A 22,564-nucleotide genomic window follows, 5' to 3' on the forward strand; every position below is an offset into this window, starting at 1 on the left:
GCAGGGCGACCCTGGTGGGAGCATCAGAGGAGATGATGGTTACAATTGGATCCTCTATCTCCGAGACCTCCTCCGCCTGCAGACTCAGATTCTGAGCCAATCGCCTGAGGAGGTCTTGGTGCGCCCTGAGATCCAGCGGGGGGGGACTGTTGGAGGAGGTACCCGCCACCGCCTCATCCAGGGAGGAGGATGATGAGACCCCCGGCACGAGAGTGTCTAACTGAGGGTCTTCCTCAGCCCTCGCCTCTGCCTCCGGAGCCACAGCGGAGTCCTGCTGCTTGGACCCTTCCTCCCCTTCCGGGGAGGGAGGGGGGCGAGACAACGAGGCTTCCGGGGCCCTACGTTCCGCAGTCGCCGGCCTAGGAGGGAGCTGCTGGGGGCCCTGGGCCTGATGGTACACCCAGGGTGTCCAGAATCCCCACTGTTGTGGGCCGTGCTCCTGCAGTGGCGGATCACCAAACAGCGCCGCCTGCCGGTCGGTGCCCAGCGCATAGCCGCTGTCCGTCTGGGAGGATACGGACGGCTGTCTCGAGGGCCACGGTGGGGCCGACCCCGGATGGTACGGGTCTGCGCGGGCCGGCACGGAGGATCGTCTCGGTGCCGGGGACCGGTACCGGGAGTCATACCGGTGCCGGGATCGGGACCGGGACCGGGATCGGGACCGGGACCGGGATCTGTCACGGTGCCGTGATCCTGATCGGTGCCGGGCGCCGCTTCGGTGAAGGGCGCCGCTTCGGTGCCGGGCGCCGCTTCGGTGCCGGGCGCCGCTTCGGTGCCGGGACCTGCTACCAGCTCGGTGCCGGGAGGTCGACCGGGACCTGCCACCAGCTCGGTGCCGGGAGGTCGAGCGAGACCGGGACCGGGACCTGCCACCAGCTCGGTGCCGGGAGGTCGACCGGTGCGGCGAGTAGCGTCGGGACCTGCTCCTGGAGTCGCGGTGCCGGTGTCGACTGGAGCCTGACCGCGACCTTCTCGATGCCGACCGGTGCCGCGAGTGCGACCGGTACCGCTGAGGGGAGCGGTGCCGGGACTGCGAGCGGCGTCGGGATCTGGAGCGCCCAAGACGTCGGGACCTGGATCGGGAACGACTGTCTCTGGGCGGTGCCGACATCATGGGCTTGCCTCTGGACACGATCCGCACCGGAGGTACCGGGGGTGGCAGCCGAGTAGGCTCAGTCAGGGCAATAAGGTCCCGAGCCGAGGCGAAGGTCTCCGGTGTGGACGGGACCACTATCTCAACCCCAGATCTCATGGGGGAGCTCGGCGGCACCGGACTCAACGGACCCGCCGGGCCCGGAGTCAACGGTGCTGACGGTGCCGGCGGCGCCGCGGCCGATGTCGAGGCCGGGCGCTCTAGCCGGGTCTGCCTGGCCGGAGTATTAGACTTCGACGGCCTTGGCTCTGGCTCCAGTGCCAGAGAGGGTCGGTGCCGAGGAGTCTTCTCGGTGCCGGAGCGATCCGGTGCCGGTGCCGATACCACGGCCTGCGAAGCCGTCGGGTCAAGTGCCGCCTCCATTAAGAGAGTTCGGAGCCTTTGATCCCTCTCCTTCTTTGTCCTCGGCTTAAAGGCCTTACAGATGCGGCACTTGTCGGATCTGTGCGATTCCCCGAGGCACTTCAGGCACGCTTCGTGGGGATCGCTGGTAGGCATGGGCTTCTTGCAGGCCGCACACTGCTTGAAGCCCGGCGAACCAGGCATGAGCCCGGTGCCGGGTGCCGGGAAGGGCTAAGCCCCCGGCGAAGAAGTACTTTACAACTAATTAACTTAACTATCAACTTAACAGACTAATTAACAACTATAATGAAACTAGAGATAACGATAGATAACGATAGATAACTAGGAGAGCTAGGGACGTGGAGGACAGCTATGCCGCGCTCCACAGTTCCAACGACCGACACGGCGGTAAGAAGGAACTGAGGAGCGGGCGGGCCGGCAGGGATATATATTGGGCGCCATGGCGGCGCCACTCCAGGGGGCGACCTGCCGGCCCACTGGAGTTGCTAGGGTAAAAAGTTTCCGACGAACGTGCACGCGCGACGCGCACACCTAACTGGAATGGATGTGAGCAATCACTCGAAGAAGAAAATATGTTAAGGAACAAAGACCAGGGATTGTCCCAGGTCTCCAGTTATCTAGCCTTTCTTACTGCTTCTTCAATGGCTGCAGCATCTCGCTCTATAACCTGGGAGGTATCGCTAATATATGCGCAGAATTCCTCCCCAATTAGAGTGCACACACACACCCTTTGCAGCTAGCAAAAAGTTTAAGGCCATTCAGTTTTGAAGGGACACCTTATGGACCTGGCTTAATTCACCCCTTAAAGACCAGAGGGCAATGGCATATATGTTACCTAGGGTTTCCAAAGCTTCCGATAGGGCCTTAAGTTCATCAAAGGCTACATTGAACCCATATTGTGAAAAGGCTATGCTCCAGAAGTGTTTGCTGTTGGAAATGCTACAGTAATTTCTTACTTGATGTCCTGGAAGGGTTTTGTGGATAGATCCACCAGAGCCGGCCATTCCTAGGCTGCAGGTGCCGGTCCAATCAAAGGGTAAGACCTTATAAGCCTTTTTCTCACAAAGCTAGTATATGCCCTTTTGGTAGAGGACAGAGTATAGGTCACCTGTCCTCCGTGACTTACAGGTGCCCTCCCAAATACCGGATCCATTACACTGCTCTACAGCCAAAATGCTTCTGAAATAAATGTAGTCCAACTTTACTAATTCTGGGTCACTGAGAATGAAAATGATGCTTAAAATTGTTGATTGGCTCTAGTTTTCAAGATATGCTATTGGGTCAGTATATACGACCCTTGACTTGGGAATGGCGGAGGATAAGTGAGTTATAAAGGGAAGGGATCTCAATTTAAACCAGAAATGACTAAAATACATCTTTGACTGGATCTATGAATAAATCTATGACTGGATTTGGACAGTACTTGCTTTTTAGGCAAAACAATGAATGATGTAATCTGAAGCTGGTATTCCGTCATACATGATATGAATTGCATCATGTTATCCCTAGAAGTCATGGATGATGCAATCATAATGAAGCTTACATCACTCTGCTGAACAGCTCTAGAAATCATACAGTGTCCTGCTCTCTTATTTGTCAGTGTTTGATTTTGCAAAGGGATACATTTCTGTTTAGCCAAAGTGAGCAGAGATGCCTCGTACTTGTGTGAACAGTGCAGATAACTTCTGCTATGTTTGTGGTGAAGTTACTTTTGCATCACAAAAGCGCAGTATAACCACTATGGTTAAGAAAGCCTATCACCTATATTTTGGCTGCAAAATTGGAGATCAGGACAAGAGGTGGGCCCCACACATATGCTGCAACACTTGTGCAACAAATCTTCACCAGTGGTTGAACAGGAAAAGGAAATCTATGCCTTTTGCAGTGCCAATGATTTGGAGAGAGCCAACAGATCATACCAGCAATTGTTACTTCTGCATGGTGCCTCCAGTTGGGAAAGGTATGTCAAAGAAGAAAAAGTGGACTGTGCATTATCCAAACATTCCATCAGCTATACGCCCAGTACCCCACAGAGAAGGACTGCCGGTTCCTGATGCACCAGAATCATTCTCACTTGAGTCAGACGAGGAAGAGGAAGAGGATGAAACTTCTGGTCCTGAACCATCAATGTCACAGGACCCACATTTTCTCCCATGCTCCTCCTCTGAACCACACCTCATAACACAAGGTGAACTGAATGACCTTGTCAGGGATTTGCAACTACCCAAGAGTAAGGCAGAGCTGTTGGGCTCCAGACTACAACAGTGGAATCTCCTGGCAGGTGATGTTAGGGTTTCCATGTTCCGTGACCGTCAAAAGGATCTTGTCCCATTCTTCTTCATGGAAGGTGATCTTGTAGCCTGCAACAACATCGATGGTGTGATGGCAGCCCTCAACATCGTTCACAATCCAGATGAGTGGAGACTGTTCATTGACTCATTGAAGACGAGTCTTAAAGCTGTTTTGCTGCATAATGGCAATGTTTTGCCATCAATTCCAGTTGGTCATGTAGTCCATATGAAGGAAACCTATGACAACATGAAACAACTTTTGAGGTACATAAACTATAACCAACATCAGTGGCAGCTTTGTGGCGATTTGAAGGTTGTTGCTCTCTTGCTTGGTCTGCAGACTGGATACACAAAGTACTGCTGTTTTCTCTGTGAATTGGATAGTCGTGCAAGAGATTCCCACTACATCAGGAAAGATTGGCCACTTTGACAGTCATTGGAGCCTGGAAGGAAAAGTGTTCAGCATCCACCACTTGTTGAATCAAGAAAGATTTTGTTACCACCCTTACACATCAAGCTGGGTCTGATGAAGAACTTTGTCAAAGCCATTGACAAAACACAAGCAGCTTTCAAGTACCTCCGTGGAAAATTTCCAAGGTTAAGTAAAGCTAAGATAAAGGAAGGTGTCTTTGTTGGTCCTCAGATCCGTGAACTTCTTCGAGATGATGCATTTGACCATGCACTGCGTGGCAAGGAAAAGACGTCATGGAAAGCCTACCAGTTAGTGGCAATAAATTTTCTCGGAAACAACAAGGCAGACAACTACAGTTTGTTGGGGGAAAACCTCCTCAAGGCATACAAAAGCCTTGGTTGCAACATGTCACTAAAGATACATTTTTTGCACTCTCATCTAGATTTTTTTCCAGCCGAACTGCAGAGCAGTGAGTGACGAGCACGGTGAGCGATTTCACCAGGACATTGCAACAATGGAAAAATGCTATCAGGGCAAATAGAGCCCATCAGTGCTTGCAGACTATTGCTGGACAGTGACAAGAGTTCTTCTTCGAGTGATTGCTCACATCCATTCCAGTTAGGTGTGCGCGCCGCGCGTGCACGTTCGTCGGAAACTTTTTACCCTAGCAACTCCAGTGGGCCGGCAGGTCGCCCCCTGGAGTGGCGCCGCCATGGCGCCCAATATATATCCCTGCCGGCCCGCCCGCTCCTCAGTTCCTTCTTACCGCCGTGTCGGTCGTTGGAACTGTGGAGCGCGGCATAGCTGTCCTCCACGTCCCTAGCTCTCCTAGTTATCTATCGTTTATCTATCGTTCATCTATAGTCCATTATAGTTGTTAATTAGTTGGTTAAGTAGATAGTTAAGTTAAATAGTTGTTAAGTAGTTCTTCGCCGGGGGCTTAGCCCTTCCCGGCACCCGGCGCCAGGCTCATGCCTGTTTCGCCGGGCTTCAAACAGTGTGCGGCCTGCAAGAAGCCCATGCCTACCAGCGATCCCCACGAAGCGTGCCTGAAGTGCCTCGGGGAATCGCACAGATCCGACAAGTGCCGCATCTGTAAGGCTTTTAAGCCAAGGACAAAGAAGGAGAGGGATCAAAGGCTCCGGACTCTCCTCATGGAGGCGGCACTTGACCCGACGGCTTCGCAGGCCGTGATCTCGGCGCCGGCACCGGATCGCACCGGCACAGAGAAGACTCCCCGGCACCGACCCTCTCCGGCACCGGAGTCAGAACCAAGGCCGTCGAAGTCCAATACTCCGGCCAGGCAGACCCGGCTAGAGCGCCCGGCCTCGACATCGGCCGCGGCGCCGCCGGCACCGTCGACTCCGGGCCCGGCGGGTCCGTCGAGTCCGGTACCGCCGAGCTCCCCCATGAGATCTGGGGTTGAGATAATGGTCCCATCCACACCGGAGACCTTCGCCTCGGCTCGGGACCTCATAGCCCTGACTGAGCCCACTCGGCTGCCACCCCCGGTACCTCCGGTGCGGGTTGTGTCCAGAGGCAAGCCCATGATGTCGGCACCGCCCAGAAACTCTCGTTCACGATCCAGGTCCCGACGTCTTGGGCGCTCCAGGTCCCGCCGCCGCTCGCAGTCCCGGCACCGCTCCCCTCAGAGGTACCGGTCGCACTCGCGGCACCGGTCGACATCGAGACGATCGCGGTCAGGTTCCAGTCGCAGAGACCGGCACCGCGATTCCAGGAGCAGGTCCCGACGCTACTCGCCGCACCGGTCAACCTCCCGGCACAGAGCTGGTGGCAGGTCCCGGTCTCGGTCGACCTCCTGGCACCGAGCTGGTGGTAGGTCCCGGTCGACCTCCCGGCACTGAGCCGGTGGCAGGTCCCGGCACCGAAGTGGCGCCCGGTACCGATCAGGATCCCGGCACCGTGACAGAACCCGGTCCCGATCCCGATCCCGGCACCGATATGACTCCCGGCACCGGTCCCCGGCACCGAGACGATCCTCTGTGCCGACCCACGCAGACCCTTACCATCCAGGGTCGGCCCCACCATGGCCCTCTAGACAGCCGTCCGTATCCTCCCAAACGGACAGCGGGTATGCGCTGGGCACCGACCGGCAGGCGGCGCTGTTCGGTGATCCGCCGCTGCAGGACCAAGGCCCACAACAGTGGGGATTCTGGACACCCTGGGCATACCATCAGGCCCAGGGCCCCCAGCAGCTCCCTGCTAGGCCGGCGACTGCGGAGCGTAGGGCTCCTGAAGCCTCGTTGTCTCGGCCCCCTCCCTCCCCGGAAGGGGAGGAAGGGTCCAAGCAGCAAGACTCCGCTGTGGCTCCTGAGGCAGAGGCGAGGGCTGAGGAAGACCCTCAGTTAGACACTCTCGTGCCTGGGGTCTCCTCATCCTCCTCCCCGGATGAGGCGGTGGCGGGTACCTCCTCCAACAGTCCCCCCCCGCTGGATCTCAGGGCGCACCAAGACCTCCTCAGGCGATTGGCTCAAAATCTGAGTCTGCAGGCAGAGGAGGTCTCGGAGATAGAGGATCCAATTGTAACCATCCTCTCTTCTGATGCTCCCACCAGGGTCTCCCTGCCCTTCATACGGACCATCCAGGCCAACGCCAACACCATCTGGCAGTCTCCGGCCTCCATCCCTCCGACAGCGAAAGGCGTCGAGAGGAAGTACATGGCCCCTTCTAAGGGATACGAATATCTCCATGTACACCCGACTCCGGGTTCACTGGTGGTGCAATCAGTGAACGATAGGGAGCGTCATGGCCAGGAGGCTCCAGCCCCCAAATCCAGAGAAGCCAGGCGGATGGACCTCCTTGGCCGTAAAGTGTATTCGGCTGGGGCGCTGCAGCTCAGGGTCTCCAACCAGCAAGCCCTGCTGAGCAGATACGCCTTTAATTCCTGGGTGGCAGTGGACAAATTTAAGGAGCTGCTGCCACAAGATGCTCGCCAAGAGTTTGCGGCCATCTTGGACGAAGGCAAGAAGGTCGCACGCACGTCCTTGCAAGCCTCCTTGGACGCTGCGAACTCGGCTGCCCGTACCCTCGCGTCAGGAGTTACGATGCGTCGCATCTCCTGGCTGCAGGTTTCCGGCCTTCTGCCGGAGCTCCAGCATACTATACAGGACCTTCCTTTCGAAGGCCAGGGCTTGTTCTCTGACAAGACAGACCCCAGACTCAAGAGTCTGAAAGACAACCGGGTCATTATGCGGTCCCTCGGGATGCACACCCCCGTGACGCAGCGTAGACCCTTCAGGTCGCAGCAACAACAGCAGCGCAGGCCGTTTTCCCAGTTCCGCCAGCGGCAGGACCTTAACAGGCGCCGCGGCAGGAACGGAAGGCGCAGGCATTCGGGGAACCAAGGGGGGCAGAACCAAGGCTCCTCAAAACCCCCGCCTGGACCTAAGCCTTCATTTTGAAGGTGCGCCCGAGGGCGCAGTAGCAGTTTCCCCTATGGATCCTTCCCCCCCATTTTCCAACCGCCTTTCGTTTTTCCTCCCGGCGTGGTCCCAAATAACATCGGACCGCTGGGTCTTAAGCACGGTGCAGACGGGATACCGCCTGCAGTTTGTTTCATTTCCTCCTTCCCGCCCTCCTTCCTCGTCCCTCTTCAGGGACCCCTCTCACGAGCAATTCCTTCGGCAGGAGGTGCAGACGCTCCTCAGCAAAGGAGCTATATAGGCGGTTCCGGAGAGCGAGAAAGGCAAAGGGTTTTATTCCGGCTACTTTCTGATCCCCAAGGCCAAGGGGGGCCTCAGGCCTATCCTCGACCTGCGAGAGCTCAACAAATACCTGGTGAAGTTGAAGTTCCGCATGGTATCCCTGGGGACCATTATTCCATCCCTGGATGCGGGAGACTGGTACGCCGCCCTCGACATGCAGGACGCGTATTTCCACATTGCCATTTGGCCGCGCCACAGACGCTTCCTCCACTTCGTGGTGGGGGCTCTTCATTATCAATTTGCAGTCCTCCCATTTGGCTTGTCCACGGCCCCGAGGGTGTTTACAAAATGCATGGCAGTTGTCGTGGCGCATCTTCGACGCAACCGTGTCCACGTGTTCCCTTATCTGGACGATTGGTTGATTCGGGGCACGTCGGAACAAGAAGTCAACAGCCATGTCCGCGTGATCACCGGCATGTTTGCAAGTCTGGGCCTCTTGATAAACACAGACAAGTCCACCCTGAGGCCCACTCAGAAGGTGGAATTTATCGGGGCCGTCCTGGACGCCACTGTGGGCAGGGCCTTGCTGCCTCTGCAACGGTTCCAGACCATGGCGGCGATCGTTCAACGTTTGCGGTCAGCCCCATTGACGTCAGTGAGGACATGTCTAACCCTGTTAGGCCACATGGCGGCTTGCACCTTTGTGACCGATTACGCTCGGCTCCGCATGAGGCCTCTCCAGCTGTGGCTTATCAGTCATTACAGGCCGGCAAGGCAACCGTTAGACATGTTAGTCACAATCCCCCAGAAGGTCTTAGATTCTCTCGGCTGGTGGCTAGACCAGTCCGTATTATGTGCGGGTCTTCCCTTCCACCCCTCTCAGCCCTCGGTATCCCTGACGACGGATGCCTCAGATCTAGGCTGGGGGGCCCACCTAGGGACCCTGCGGACACAGGGCCTGTGGTCTCAGGAGGAGGTGGGACTACACATCAACATGCGGGAGTTGAGAGCGGTCCGCCTTGCTTGTCAAGCGTTCTGTCATCAGCTTCAGGGTCGTTGGGTCGCCGTGTTCACGGACAACACGACGACCATGTACTATATCAACAAGCAGGGCGGCACCAGATCCTCCTCCCTGTGCCATGAGGCGATACGACTCTGGGACTTTTGCGTAGCCCACTCCATTCACCTCAGGGCTTCTTTCCTCCCTGGAGTACGGAACACGCTGGCGGATCGATTGAGCAGATCCTTCCTGTCACACGAGTGGTCCCTTCGCCCGGACGTCGCTCTCTCCATTTTCCGGAGGTGGGGTTATCCCCGGGTGGACCTCTTCGCGTCCAAGGGGAACAGGAAGTGCCAAGCGTTCTGCTCCTTTCAGGGCAGGGAGCCGGGGTCGATAGCGGATGCCTTCCTCATCCAGTGGTCGACCCACCTGTACTATGCGTTTCCCCCGTTCCCTCTGGTCCACAAGGTCCTCCTGAAGGTGCGCAGGGACAGGGCTCTCGTGATCATGGTGGCCCCGGCATGGCCCAGGCAGCACTGGTACACCATGCTGCTGGACTTGGCCGTAGCCGACCCAGTTCCCCTGCCCCTTCATCCGGACCTGATTACCCAGGACCACGGGACCCTCTGTCACCCAGACCTGCAGTCGCTGCACCTGGCGGCGTGGCTCCTGCGTGGCTGACTGGTTCCGAGCTGCGCTGCTCCACGCCTGTGAGGGAGGTGCTCTTGAGCAGCAGGAAACCGTCCACAAGAGCCACATATTCAGCGAAATGGAAACGCTTCTCCTGTTGGTGCGTAGAGAGAAATCTCCGCCCTATGGAAGTTTCGGTGACCGAAATCTTAGACTATGTTTGGTCCCTCAAAGGGCAAGGTCTGGCCTTAGCGTCGTTGCGAGTCCACCTAGCAGCTATCTCCACCTTTCACCCGGGTGCGGACGGTCGCTCCGTTTTTTCTCACCCGACGGTGTCGAGATTCCTTAAAGGGCTGGAACGTTTATTCCCTAACGTCCGTCCCCCTGCTCCGACCTGGGATCTTAACCTGGTGTTGTCCCGGCTCATGGGGCCCCCCTTTGAGCCGTTAGCTACTTGCTCCCTGCTCTACCTCTCTTAGAAGACTGCCTTTCTAGTAGCTATCACCTCAGCTAGACGGGTGTCGGAACTCCGAGCTCTTGTGGTAGACCCCCCATATACGGTCTTCCACAAAGACAAGGTGCAGCTGAGACCACACCCTGCATTTCTGCCCAAGGTGGTCTCAGCCTTCCACGTCAACCAAGAGATTTTCCTCCCGGTTTTTTTCCCAAAACCTCACTCCTCAGGCAGGGAGCAGCAGCTCCACTCGCTGGATGTCCGTAGGGCTCTCGCGTTCTACATAGAGAGGACCAAACCCTTCCGAAAATCCCCCCAGCTTTTCGTGGCGGTAGCGGACCGTATGAAAGGGCTTCCTATCTCCTCCCAGAGGGTATCCTCTTGGGTCACATCCTGTATCAGGACCTGTTATGACTTGGCCCATGTCCCTACGGGCCGTGTGACTGCGCATTCTACCAGGGCACAGGCGTCGTCGCTGGCTTTCCTCGCCCGTGTGCCCATCCAGAAAATCTGTCGGGCAGCGACCTGGTCATCGGTCCACACCTTTGCTTCCCACTACGCCCTGGTCCAGCAGTCAAGGGAGGATGCGGCCTTCGGATCTGCAGTGCTCCGTGCCGCTACTTCTCACTCCGACCCCACCACCTAGGTATGGCTTGGGAGTCACCTAACTGGAATGGATGTGAGCAATCACTCGAAGAAGAAAAGACGGTTACTCACCTTTGTAACTGTTGTTCTTCGAGATGTGTTGCTCACATCCATTCCACACCCGCCCTCCTTCCCCACTGTCGGAGTAGCCGGCAAGAAGGAACTGAGGAGCGGGCAGGCCGGCAGGGATATATATTGGGCGCCATGGCGGCGCCACTCCAGGGGGCGACCTGCCGGCCCACTGGAGTTGCTAGGGTAAAAAGTTTCCGACGAACGTGCACGCACGGCGCGCACACCTAACTGGAATGGATGTGAGCAACACATCTCGAAGAACAACAGTTACAAAGGTGAGTAACCGTCTTATGCTCCATTTAATGAATACAAGAGACAAGACAAGCAGCACCGAGTAGACACTGAATAGGACTAAACTATGTACATAATACTTTTTTGGCTTTTGTTTCATAATAAATTTTATTTATATAACCCTTTTGCTGATTTTTAAAGTGTTACATAAACAGGACAAGTGAAATATTATCATGTAAAGCAACCATAAACACATGAAAAGACCTAGGTTTACAATTTATGATGAAAACTCTACTATCTACACAATATACATAGACATAAAATGTAAAAACTTAAATATCTTAGAAACAGTAGCCAATCAGTTTTTTTAATTGTCATATTTGAATTCAGCACTTCAAAATACATAATAAATAGCACATTTTATCTCTGAAGCAGATGACTTCTCAAAAATTGTAGACCAGTGTTATTGGAGGTATTTCTGCATACCAAACTGGTCCATAGAGTGGAAGCCAGGGGGGTCATCTAACAGGAGGATGGAGGAAGAATTTGGCCTAAGAATCCATCATCAAATAACTCAACAGTTGAGCTATTTAATTAAGTAGGAATAACAATGAAAGTTTTCACACCAGGTTTTGTTTGAAGGGGAACCAAAGAACTCAAAGGTTCTATTTCCCCTATAATCTAATATATACTGGCAATCAATGTTTGATTGATTCTAACACATAAGGTAAATGTTCCTCTGGGGTTGTTTTTTATATACCAGGCAAAGGTGGGGGGCACACCTTTGGTAATTACCCGAATGTTTAGAGAGGAGTCATGGTAAGAAGTACCAAGGGTGGATAGGTACGTCCTATTTTTCCAGAGTCAAGGAGTCATTGTGGGGGATACCAAATACAGGGAACCCATGTCCTGCGTGTTTCGGACCATCAGCACTCTGTTAAATTGCTTTTTTTTGCAGTTGATTGCAAATAGTCCAAAAATGTGTTACCCTCGTACCCTATGTGGGAGTCAGCCTCACCAATGTCCAAGGACTGTATGTCCCTTCTTTTTTCCTGAAATGGCAGGGGTTTTACACTATACCAGTGACGGGTGGCCAGCGGGGTCCTTTGCAGTGATTCAGCAGAGTCTAAAAGTTTGATGGTAGATGATCCCATGGCAAAAGGGGAGAGACTCACCGGGGAGTGTCATTGGCCCCAGTGGTCCAGAAAAACATCAGCATGTCATGGAAGTTCAGTATTAATAGCAGAAGCGTAGTCACGCACATGAACCAGATGGAGGGCATGAGCCGTTTTTGCTCCATGGCTGACTCTTTTATTCTTGATGCTGGGTAGAGAGCAAGTGGGCATTAGGCTCTCCACTGGACTTTGGAAAGGCACTATTGTGGCCTTGTGTCTCCTTGCCAGCCTTAGCTGACTATAAAGGTGGATCACAAAATGGCATTGGCTGGAGGGCTCAAGGTCTCCTGCTCCTTAGGTTATTATCTAGACTTTTCTGTAGAGGTTGGAGCGGGGTCATCAGTGCTTAGATTACCTTCGGGAACTAGGCTCGCCGGCTGGATATTAACAGCGTCCTGGCTTAAAGGTTGGGCTGTTTTCTTGCAATGGGAGACGTGAATCCAGCTGGCAAGCCCTTTGACCTTGACCTGGTATGTCCCTTCCAGCAAGGTTCCAAGGAGGTTTTCCTTTGCTGCACCTTGACGTAGACCCAATCCCCAGGCAGCAGTGGATAGCGTGCAGTGTCAGCAGGTTCCGGCAGGGCACTGTGGGGCTGGGTGTGAATAGATCTAACACGACTAATTAGTTCCTTACAGTATTCCAGCACTACATCATTGTTTAGCTGTAAGTCTGTTTGGCAGGGAAATGGGGAAGGGGACACTGGCATCCTCATGGGTCTGGCCATGAGAATCTCATGTGGGAATAGGCCATGTTTACACACGGGTATGCTCCTCATTTGCATGAGAGCAAGGGGAAGTGTATCAGGCCATTTCAGACTTGTTTCGGCACAAATTTTAGCAATCTTGTTTTTTAGTTCCCCATTTCTTTGCTCAACCATCCCCGCGCTTTGGGGGTGGTGTATACAATGCAGATGCTATGTGATATTAAGGGCCTTACAGATTTGTTGCATGGTTTGACCAGTGAAGTGCGTGCCTGTTAATAGAGACAGGTGCGATCACTGTTAATAGAGACAGGTAGCCAAACCAGGAACAAAGTCCTTTAACAATCGTTTGGCTACCGTAATGGAATGGGCTTTGGCACATGGGTAAGCCTCAATCCATCCGGAATACATACAGACACATGCAGGTACATATTCATAAGAACAGCATTTTGGCCTACTGATGAAGTCAATCTGGATATTCACAAATGGTCCCCATGGAATGGGGTGGGCTGCTGGTTTTGTCCGAACCGGTCTGCCACAATTATGGGCCAGGCAGACGGTGCACATGTTACAGTACTGTTGGGCTATAATGGAGAATTTTGGGGCAGACCAATGTTGCAGTACTGATGCAATCATTCCTTCCTCGCCCACATGTGTCATGCCATGGGCCACCCAGGCAAGGTAGGGAAGCAGAGCCTGGGGTGCCACCAAGCGGCCATCTAGTGAGTGCCACAGGCCATTTGGGTGCAATGAAGACCTGATTCACCTCCACCAATCTTTCTCCTGCCCTGTTGCTGAATCCTGCATGAGAGCTAGATCATGAGGAGAATCAGGCATGGAGGGAGATGACACTGATGCAAAAAGGCATATAGCAGGCAATGGAGCCGAAGACCCAGAAAGGGCCACTTGCCTGGCATAAGCATCTGCCAGGGCATTTCCTTGTGTTACATCATCATAAGGTTTCTGGTGAGCAATGCATTTAACAACAGCAATGGCAGAAGGGAGTTGGAGAGCAGAAAGAAGGGCATCAGCGTAAGGCCCATTACTGATTTTCGTGACCCCCCTCGATGTGAGAAATCCCTGGTGTTTCCATAGCTGTCTGTAATCGTGAACGACCCCGAAAGTGTATTGAGAGTCCGTACAAATTGTAGCGGACTTATTCTTTGCCAGGGTGCAGGCCCTGGTAAGGGCCACTAACTCGGCCACTTGGGCAGACCGGGCCTCTGTGAGGGAGGGAGCTTCTAAGACCTCATACTGGGAGCATACAGCGTACCCAGATACCAACAAACCAGCAGCATTCCTATGCCAGGATCCGTCTACAAAAAACAGCATATCAGGGTTGTGAAGTGGGATATCCTGCAAATCAGCTCTAGGGGTGGAGAGCTCAGCAGTTATGGCCAGACAATTGTGGGGTTCTCCGTCGGCTGCAATGGGCAGTAGGGAAGCAGAGTTGAATACCAGGCAACGGGTCAGAGTAATATTTGCTTCATTTAAAACATTTAAAACATTTTTTACTTTGTTAATCGGGAATTAGAGAGGTGTTGAGTACTGCCCTTCAATAGCAGAGCAGTCACAGCATGAGGAACTGCTACAGTCAAGGCATTTCCCAAAACCAGAGTCACGGACGACTCTACCAAAGTGGCAACCGCTGCTACTGATCAAAGGCAGGGAAGGGTACCAGCAGCCACGGGTCCAGGGGTGAACTATAATATGCAACAGGTTGCTGGGCATTCCCATGTGTTTGGGTAAGGATTCCCAGTGCCCTTTTTCTCATGGCAATAAAGAGTGAAAGGCTTTTTGTAGTCTGATACGCTTAAGGCAGGAGACCTAGCGAGGGCTTGTTTAATTTGAACCAAGGCCTTTTCTGCCTCAGGAAGCCAATCAAGGGGCTCCTGGGTTTTATCATGGATCAGGATCTGTAAAGGTTTGACAATTTCTGCATACCCAAGAAACCACTGCCGGCAATAGCTGGCAATCCTAGAAATCTGTGCATATGTTTTCTTGTAGTGGGTTTGGGGACCTGGAGAATGGCTTGTACACAAAAAGATTCACCATCTGTGTTTGAGACTTTTGAGGTGGCCAGAGAGCTCATTGCCTTCGTGGCACTGCCTTCTCCACCTAGGCAAGACAGGACACCAAGCTCTACTTCAGTGGCTGCAGAGTAGAGTGGCCCAGAACCTATGGATCCAGGTTCAGGAAGTTGTTAAAGACATCAGATCCTATGGTGGATATCCTAGCCCCCTCTGGTCCCTCTTGGGTTGCCCTGACACTCAAGACCATTCAAGAGACTACGAAGACACTGTGGCAAACCCCCAGCCTCCTTACCACCAATGACAAAGAAGACCGAACAGAAATATTTAGTTCCCTCTAAGCGTCTTGAACATTTTCACACCTACCCCTCACTGGGCTCCCTAGTTGTAGCAGCAGCAAACAAGTGTGAGTGCCCAAGACACCAGGGACCATCACAAAAAAAACAAGAGGCAAAGAAGCTGGCCCTCTATGGGAGGAAAATTTACTCCACTAGGAGAATCCAGGTCTGAATCTCAAATTATCAGGCCATCTTCAGCAGATACAATTTTAACTTTTGTGGGGCTATGGCAAAATTTACAGACCTTCTGCCAAAAAACTCTAAGGCAGAGTTCTCCTCATTGATACAGGAGGGCAGGCTGATGGCCACGGTGTTGCTCCAGGCAGCCCTAGAAGTGACTGATTTGGCTGCCTGCACCATGGCCTCAGGGATGGCCATGAGGAGGGGCTCCTGGCTGCAGACATCAGGGCTCCCATATGAGGTCAAGCAGATCATGTAGGACCTCCCACTTGAGGGTTCAAACCTCTTCTCTTAGAAGACAGACTCGAGGCTTCATAGCCTCAAGGACTCAAGAGCCACCCTTAAGTCCCTTGGCCTACACACTCTGGCTATGCAGAGGAGGCACTTTAAGCCGCAACCTCGACCTCGATTCTAGCACCAGCAGAACAGGCTGGACTTTTCTAGGAAGCGCAGTAGAAATAATAGAAGGAAGCCTCCCCCACCCCCATTGGCTCAGGGCTCTGGTCAGGTGAAACAGTCCTCAGGCCAAAAGCAGACCTGTTGAAGGTGTGCCCGGGGGTGATGCACCAGGCCAAACTCTGGATCCATTCATCCCTACCTTCTCATGTTATCACATTTCTACCCAGTGTGGCCCAAATTACATCAGATCGCTGGGTGTGCTGCACAGTAGAAAGGGGATACTCTCTTCAGCTCAATTTCCTCCTTCCCTTCCACCTCCCTTCCCCGTCCTTCTTCAGGGACCCTCTCACGAGCTACTTCTCATGCAGGAGGTGAACATGCTTCTAACTGGGGGCGGTGAAAGAGGTCCCTCAGGAGCTGAAGGTCAGGAGGCTTTATTCCCAGTATATCCTAGTACTGAAAGCCAAAGGTGGCCTCAGGTCCATCCTGGACCTGCGAGACCTCAATAATTTCATAAAGAAATTGAAATTCCATGTGGTCTCTCTGACCTCCATTATCCCTTCCCTGGATCCAGGGGACTGGTATGCCACCCTTGACTTGAAGGATGCTTATTTTCACATTTCAGTAACACTGTCCCACAAAAGGTACCTCAGGTTTGTGGTGAACCACAATCACTATCAGTTCACATTCCTTTCTTTGGGCCTGTCGGGGCACCTCAAATGTTTACCAAGTGCATGGCAGTCGTAGCTGCATTCCTACGCAAGTGCCAGGTGCAGGTATTCCTATACCTCGAAGACTGGCTTATCAATGTCTGCTCCAAGGCACAAGTGAAAGCATATATGAGCCTCATAAGAGCCACTTTCGAAGACCTGGGCCTTCTATTGAATGTACAGAAGTCAACCCTATCCCTCGTTCAGTGGATAGAGTTGACGGGAGCACTGCTGGACTAAACACAGGAAAGGGCGTACCTCCCAAAGTCACATTTCCAGACCCTGTGCAATATCATACTAGGTCTCAGGCAGTTCCCTACCACCACAGCAAGGAATTGTCTAAAGCAGTGTTTCCCAAACTGTGTTCCGTGGAACACTGGTGTTCCACACAGTGTGAAGAAGTGTTCCATGAAAGAATCATAATTAAATGGATCTTTAAATTTTTTGTTTATTTTAAATTTGGCATATTTGAAGAGTAGCTTACAAATTTTTTTGAATTACTATAATTAATACAAAACTCTTTTTCCGGTTATTGATAGATCTCGTATTGAATATTATGGCGTAAAGAGAACGCAGCACGCAAGCATTTTGAGGTCTACCCCTTTTGGGCATGTTTCAGTTAGTGACATCATACCCCTTCCACGCGAGGCTGCATGAACTGCAGCAGTATGCACACACCATTCTCTTTATGCCATATTGAGTATAATATATTCAGTCAACACATTTAAACCTGTGGGTCTTTACCGTGTGTGCGATAAGCACAACTAAACTACCTTCGCTCGAAACGATATAAATATTTGTGACCAAAAAAAATTGACAAAAATTGGTTTTTCTAAATATTGTTACTAAACCTAATCACCATGGATTTGTAGCTAAAAGAAGGAGCTTTGAAACAAAAAGCAAGTTCTTCTGGTACTCCAACTGTGGCCAAAATAAACGAGTAAAATATCATGACAGTTCAAAATGAGGATGAACAATCAGTCTTTTGTTGCCGAAAAATCTGTTAGTACAAGTTACCCAAGGTGAAAGAATTTCCACCGAAGTATATCAAAAAACCAGAAGAAGCAAGTGTTAAAAGACGGGAACAAAAGTATGATGAAAGTTATTTGTCTTTCATTTTTACGTGTGTTGGAAATAAAGATGTTCCTGATGCTCAGTGTGTTGTGTGCAACAAAATACCAGCAAACAGTTCATTGGCTCCTGCTAAACTTTGCAGGCATTTGGAAATCAAGCATGCTGAATACAAAGACAAAGATAAGTTTTTTCACGAGCAGAGTGACTCATTTGGAAATTGTAAACTTTTGATGATTATAATTGCTAAAACAGACAACAAAACTGCAACAGAGGCATCTTATTGAGTAAGTTACCATATAGTGCTTGCCGGAGAAGCTCACACTATTGGAGAAACACTTATCAAGCCTTGAGCGAAAGATATTGTAACGTGCATGTTGAGCGAGCAGTCTGGTAAAAAAAAATGATGTTGTACATTTGTCAAACAATACTGTTGCATGCCATATTAAAGATCTTGCCGATGACACAGAAAAAGAGCTAGTTTGCCAACTGAAAATTTCCCATGAGTATTCGTTGCAGCTAGATGAGTCCACTGATGTTTCAGGACTTGCCGTGCTACTAATATTTGTCCGATATAGTTTTAATTAATATTATTGAAGAGGACCTGCTCTTAATGTGAATCTCTGCAAAGCAACATGACTGGAGAAGAAATATTCAACTGCATCAACAATTTTAACAGAAAGCATGAAATTAGTTGGGGAAATTGTATTGATGTATGTACTGACGGTGCTTGGGCAATGATCGGGAAGATGAAGGGAGCTGTAATGCAAATCATAAGTGTGGCATGAGAAAGCACTAAGAGCCATTGTCTTCTACACAGACAAGCACTTGCAGTTAAAAAAACACCAGCATATCTGAAAATTGTGCTCAATGAAGCAATACGAATTATCAGTTTTTTCAAATCTCAACCACTTCAATCCAGGTTATTTAAAATTTTGTGCAAGGAAATGGGTAGTCAGCACAAAATGCTACTTTTACATACGGAAGTGAGGTGCCTATCCAGAGGAAAAGTGCTTGTGAGGTTTTTTGAGCTTTGTAGTGAACTATGGTATTCTTCACTTCAGTTAATTCAGGACAAAAATGTAATGACTGTCTGACAGTCATTGTGGCCACTCCTTGTGGCTAACAAGACTTGCATATCTTGCAGATCTTTTTGCAAAATTAAATGAAATTAATCTGTCAGTGCAAGGAAAGAATGTGACCATTTTTACTACAATGGATAACATTTCATCATTAAAAAAGAAACTGGAATTCTAGGCATCTTCTGTAGAACACAATAACTTCAACTGCTTCCCTACAGTACACGAATTTCTGACTGAAATAAATTCTACAGTCCATGAAGAAGTTTCCAGCACCATTTTACAGCACCGACATGACTTGCAGGCCTCTTTATTAGAATATTTTCCGACAACTACTGATGATAATGCTTGGGTTCGAAATCCGTTTGTAATTACAGCCAAACCAGTCGGCTTTACTGAGCACGATTATGAAAGCCTAATTGACTTAATTTCTGACTCTATTTGAAACAAAAGTTTAAGGATCTTCTGCTGAATAATTTTTGGAGCAGCCTAATAGAAGAGTACCCTAATGTGGCTAAAAGTGCAGTTTGAGTGCTGTTTCCTTTTGCTATAACTTATTTGTGTGAGACAGGATTTTTGTATTATACTGCAACAAAAAACAAATATAGGAATAGACTTGATGCTGTGCCTGACATGAGGATTCAACTTTCCAGCATTATTCCTAATATTAAACGAATCTGTGATAGAGAAAGGCAGAAACACCAATCCCATTAAATCCAAATTTGTATTTCTGTTTATAAAAACATATTTTCCCAGTAAAACTCTAATTTGTTTGGTGTTTGTGTATATATAAAAACAAATTTTTTAAAGTAGAACATTGTTTTTAATTTTGACTCTTGTACTTGATTTTTGTACTATTTTATACACCCTTTCCAGTTAGAAATTGTTAGTTCAAGTTATTTTAAATTTGTATTTTTGCAGTTTCACGTCTGTGTTGGTGCCAGTCCTACACCCATACTGCATAGTCTAATACCAGCTCCTCTCTCTTGCCAGCACCATGAAACCTGCCCTGTGACTGAGCCACCAGAGCTCGAGACTCACCTCCTGCAAGCTGCCCTGTACTCCGTCTTTACTCTGGGCACAGAGAAGGACACCACCCATGTCCAGGTAGATCATCCTCCTACTCCTCCCTTCCAGGAACAGGAGTGACCTCTGCTCCCTGATCCCTTAATTCACTGGAGCTCCAGAGATAGGGATGGGGTGGGAACAGATGGAACAAGATGCAGGGTAGGATCTTTCCATCCATGGGGGGGTGATGTTACCCCTTCCTCGGGGATTCCTTCCTTCCACATGCCGTGTTCCACCAGCAGCCCGACTTCCATCCATAGCAGCTTGGCTGTTCCATACTCTGCTGCCTACGAGGTCCTCCACAGAGACCTGCTAAGCTCATGGATCGAACAGCCAGCTATCACCCTGCCATGAATCATTGCTAATTGCCCACCATGGGATGTGAATGAGAGAAGCCATGATACGTACTTGGGGGTCTCACTGGTGCATCCCAGAGACCCCTATTCCCATCCTGTGGCAGGTTTAGCCCCAGATTCCCTAACTCTGACCCATGGCTCTCCCTTGCTTTGAAGGCTCTGAACAAGACCTCCTGCTAGACCTCCTTTATGCTGTGCTGGGGAACCTGCTTGCAGAGTCCCCAGGCACCGACAGGCTCCACTACATCTTGAAGGTGAACCCCATGAGGAGGGGTGGCGGGCAATTTTACCTTAACTCTTAAGAGGACTGATAAGGAGAGAATGGAAGATCCATTTTCCACTTTGTCTTCCTAGCTGGGCTCACAATGGGCCATCCTTGATCAGGGCAGTCGGTGCAATGCAGTGTCAGATCAGTGTCCTTGAAGGACAGAGGAAGGGGCTGGGATTTCAAGCCAGAACTCTGCCTGGTTCTGTTGAGCACTAACCACAGGGCCCTTGGCTGGCTTGGGATGTGAGAGTTTGAACCCCTCCTGTGAGATCCAGAAGATGGCCCTCAGAGAAGAGTCACAGGCTCCTTCCTAGAGAAACAGGAGGATCCCAGGGAATCAGCCCTTCTCTCCAATGGGCCATGAGATTCCTGGGGGGATTGTGCTCACACCTAATCCCTTCACCCAACCAAGGACTTGAGAGTCAGGGAAGGGGGAGGGGTCTGTCCCCTTCTTGGTGAGCTGTTCAAGAATTAGGAATTCAGGGAGGATGGGACCAGCCCCGACACCGAGCATTGTCCCAATCTAGAGAGACAATGACAAGTTGTGACCTGCAGGATATAAGCATCGTCCTAGGGGCAACAATCCTCTTCTAAAGCTCTGCGATCAATGAATCAGATATTCCACCCCACACACAATGTCTCAGCGCCCTGGGGATGGAAAAGGGGCTCATTTGCACAGCATGTACACTTGCCCATTGATCCTGAGCTGCCTTCTTCCCCCATAGCACGTCAACTACTGGATCGTGTCCAGTGTGTCCCAGGAGAGAGCCAGGGCCATTAGGAGCAGCACAGCCATGCTCAGATTCATCATCCACCCTCCCTGAGATTGACATAAGTGACCTCTGACCCCAGCTTTCTGACTACAGGCATAGGCGGGCTGGCTCTGAGCGACTGAGGTTCTGCTGCTGGAGGGGCTGTGGGTTAGGAGTGTTCCTCTTGGAAAGGCAGAGTCAGAGCAGGGAATGAGTTAGGCTTGAGTCAAGTTCTTGTTTTCCTGGTTAAGTGGTGACTCTGGGCATTTAAAGGGACTGTGCTCCAGCTCCTGCTTCAGTTAGTTTCATGTCTGGCCTTGGGTCTGTTCTTGTTATCCTGGAGCAGCTGAGAGTGCTCACTGAAGGCCCTGCCCACATCCCTTTGCTCCAAACTCCCTTGCAGGCAGAGAAAATGAAGGGTCTAGCTCTAGCTCCTCTCCCCCAATATCCCAGGGAGAGGGGCTGAGGGGAAGGAGAGTCCTGGCCATGGGGAGACTGGGCGTTGACAGGAAAATGCTGATGGAGGCCCTTCTCCCTCTCCCTTCCATTAGAACTCAGCAGAGTTCCCCAAGATGGGGAACCTCGTGGTTCAGCTGGGTCTGCACATAACTGATCAGCCAATGACATCAGCCAGCAGGCCAGGGAGGGAATTTACCAACTCAACCAGCTGCTGCTACATCAGAGAGGTAGGAAACCCAGCTGGAAAATGGGGCCCAAGAGAAGACAGAGACTGACAGAAGCTGGGCAATGGGACCCCTGAAGAAATCACCCCACTCCCCTCCCAAGACTGACCCCAGCTGGGAAATGGGATCCCTACTGAAACCTGCCGACTCCTCTGAGACTGACCCAAGCTGATGATGAATCTTCCTCTCTCCTTGTTCCCCTCCCATATTTCGCCTGGACTCACATTGTGCCTTTCTGCTCGTGGCATCTCCCTCAGGACACCACCCTCCAGCAGTGCCCCCAGTCCGTTCTCACTCCTCTTTCGGCTAACTGCAGTCTTTCACCTGCTGCAGTGGCCAGCCGCTTCCAAAGTCTAACCCCTTCCTTCAGGGGTATGGTGCAGTCCAATATGGCAACTTCCCATGGCCAGTTGCAATATAAGGGAGAAGAGGGGGGACCCTGGCCCACCTGCTACTCTGGGTCCCAACCCAGGGACCCTCTAGCAGCAGCCTCCTTACTCTCCCCTCGCTTGCTGTCTGCTCTCTGTGGGTCACTTCCCCTCTGACCTTTTGCACCCTTTAGGCCCTTCCCTCAGGGCCTGCAGCCTGGCAGGTACTGGGCTGGAGTTCCCTTCAGCATCTCTGAGCCTGCCCAGCACTGCACTGTCCCAGGTGCTGGTCTCCTAGCTCAGGAGATAGACCTTCCCTGCTGGAGGTCTGGGAGAGACTGCCCTGCTCCTGTCCTAGGTAGCCTGGCCCTGATTGGCCACCACTTGCTCAGCCTTCATTAGCTCTCCCACAGACCTTCCCTGATTGGCTGCCTCTTGGCACAGCCGCTCTGGCCTGCCCTAGGCCAGTCT

General features: G+C 51.5%; 1 pseudogene; it reads left to right on the plus strand.

The window, feature by feature from the left end:
- LOC115644984 overlaps positions 1 to 19,312 on the plus strand; it is a 38,040-nt pseudogene extending 18,728 nt beyond the window's left edge.
- Positions 19,313 to 22,564: the final 3,252 nt, after the last annotated feature.

The sequence above is a fragment of the Gopherus evgoodei genome, chromosome 2 (assembly GCF_007399415.2).
Source record: "Gopherus evgoodei ecotype Sinaloan lineage chromosome 2, rGopEvg1_v1.p, whole genome shotgun sequence".
NCBI classification, from domain to species: domain Eukaryota; kingdom Metazoa; phylum Chordata; order Testudines; family Testudinidae; genus Gopherus; species Gopherus evgoodei.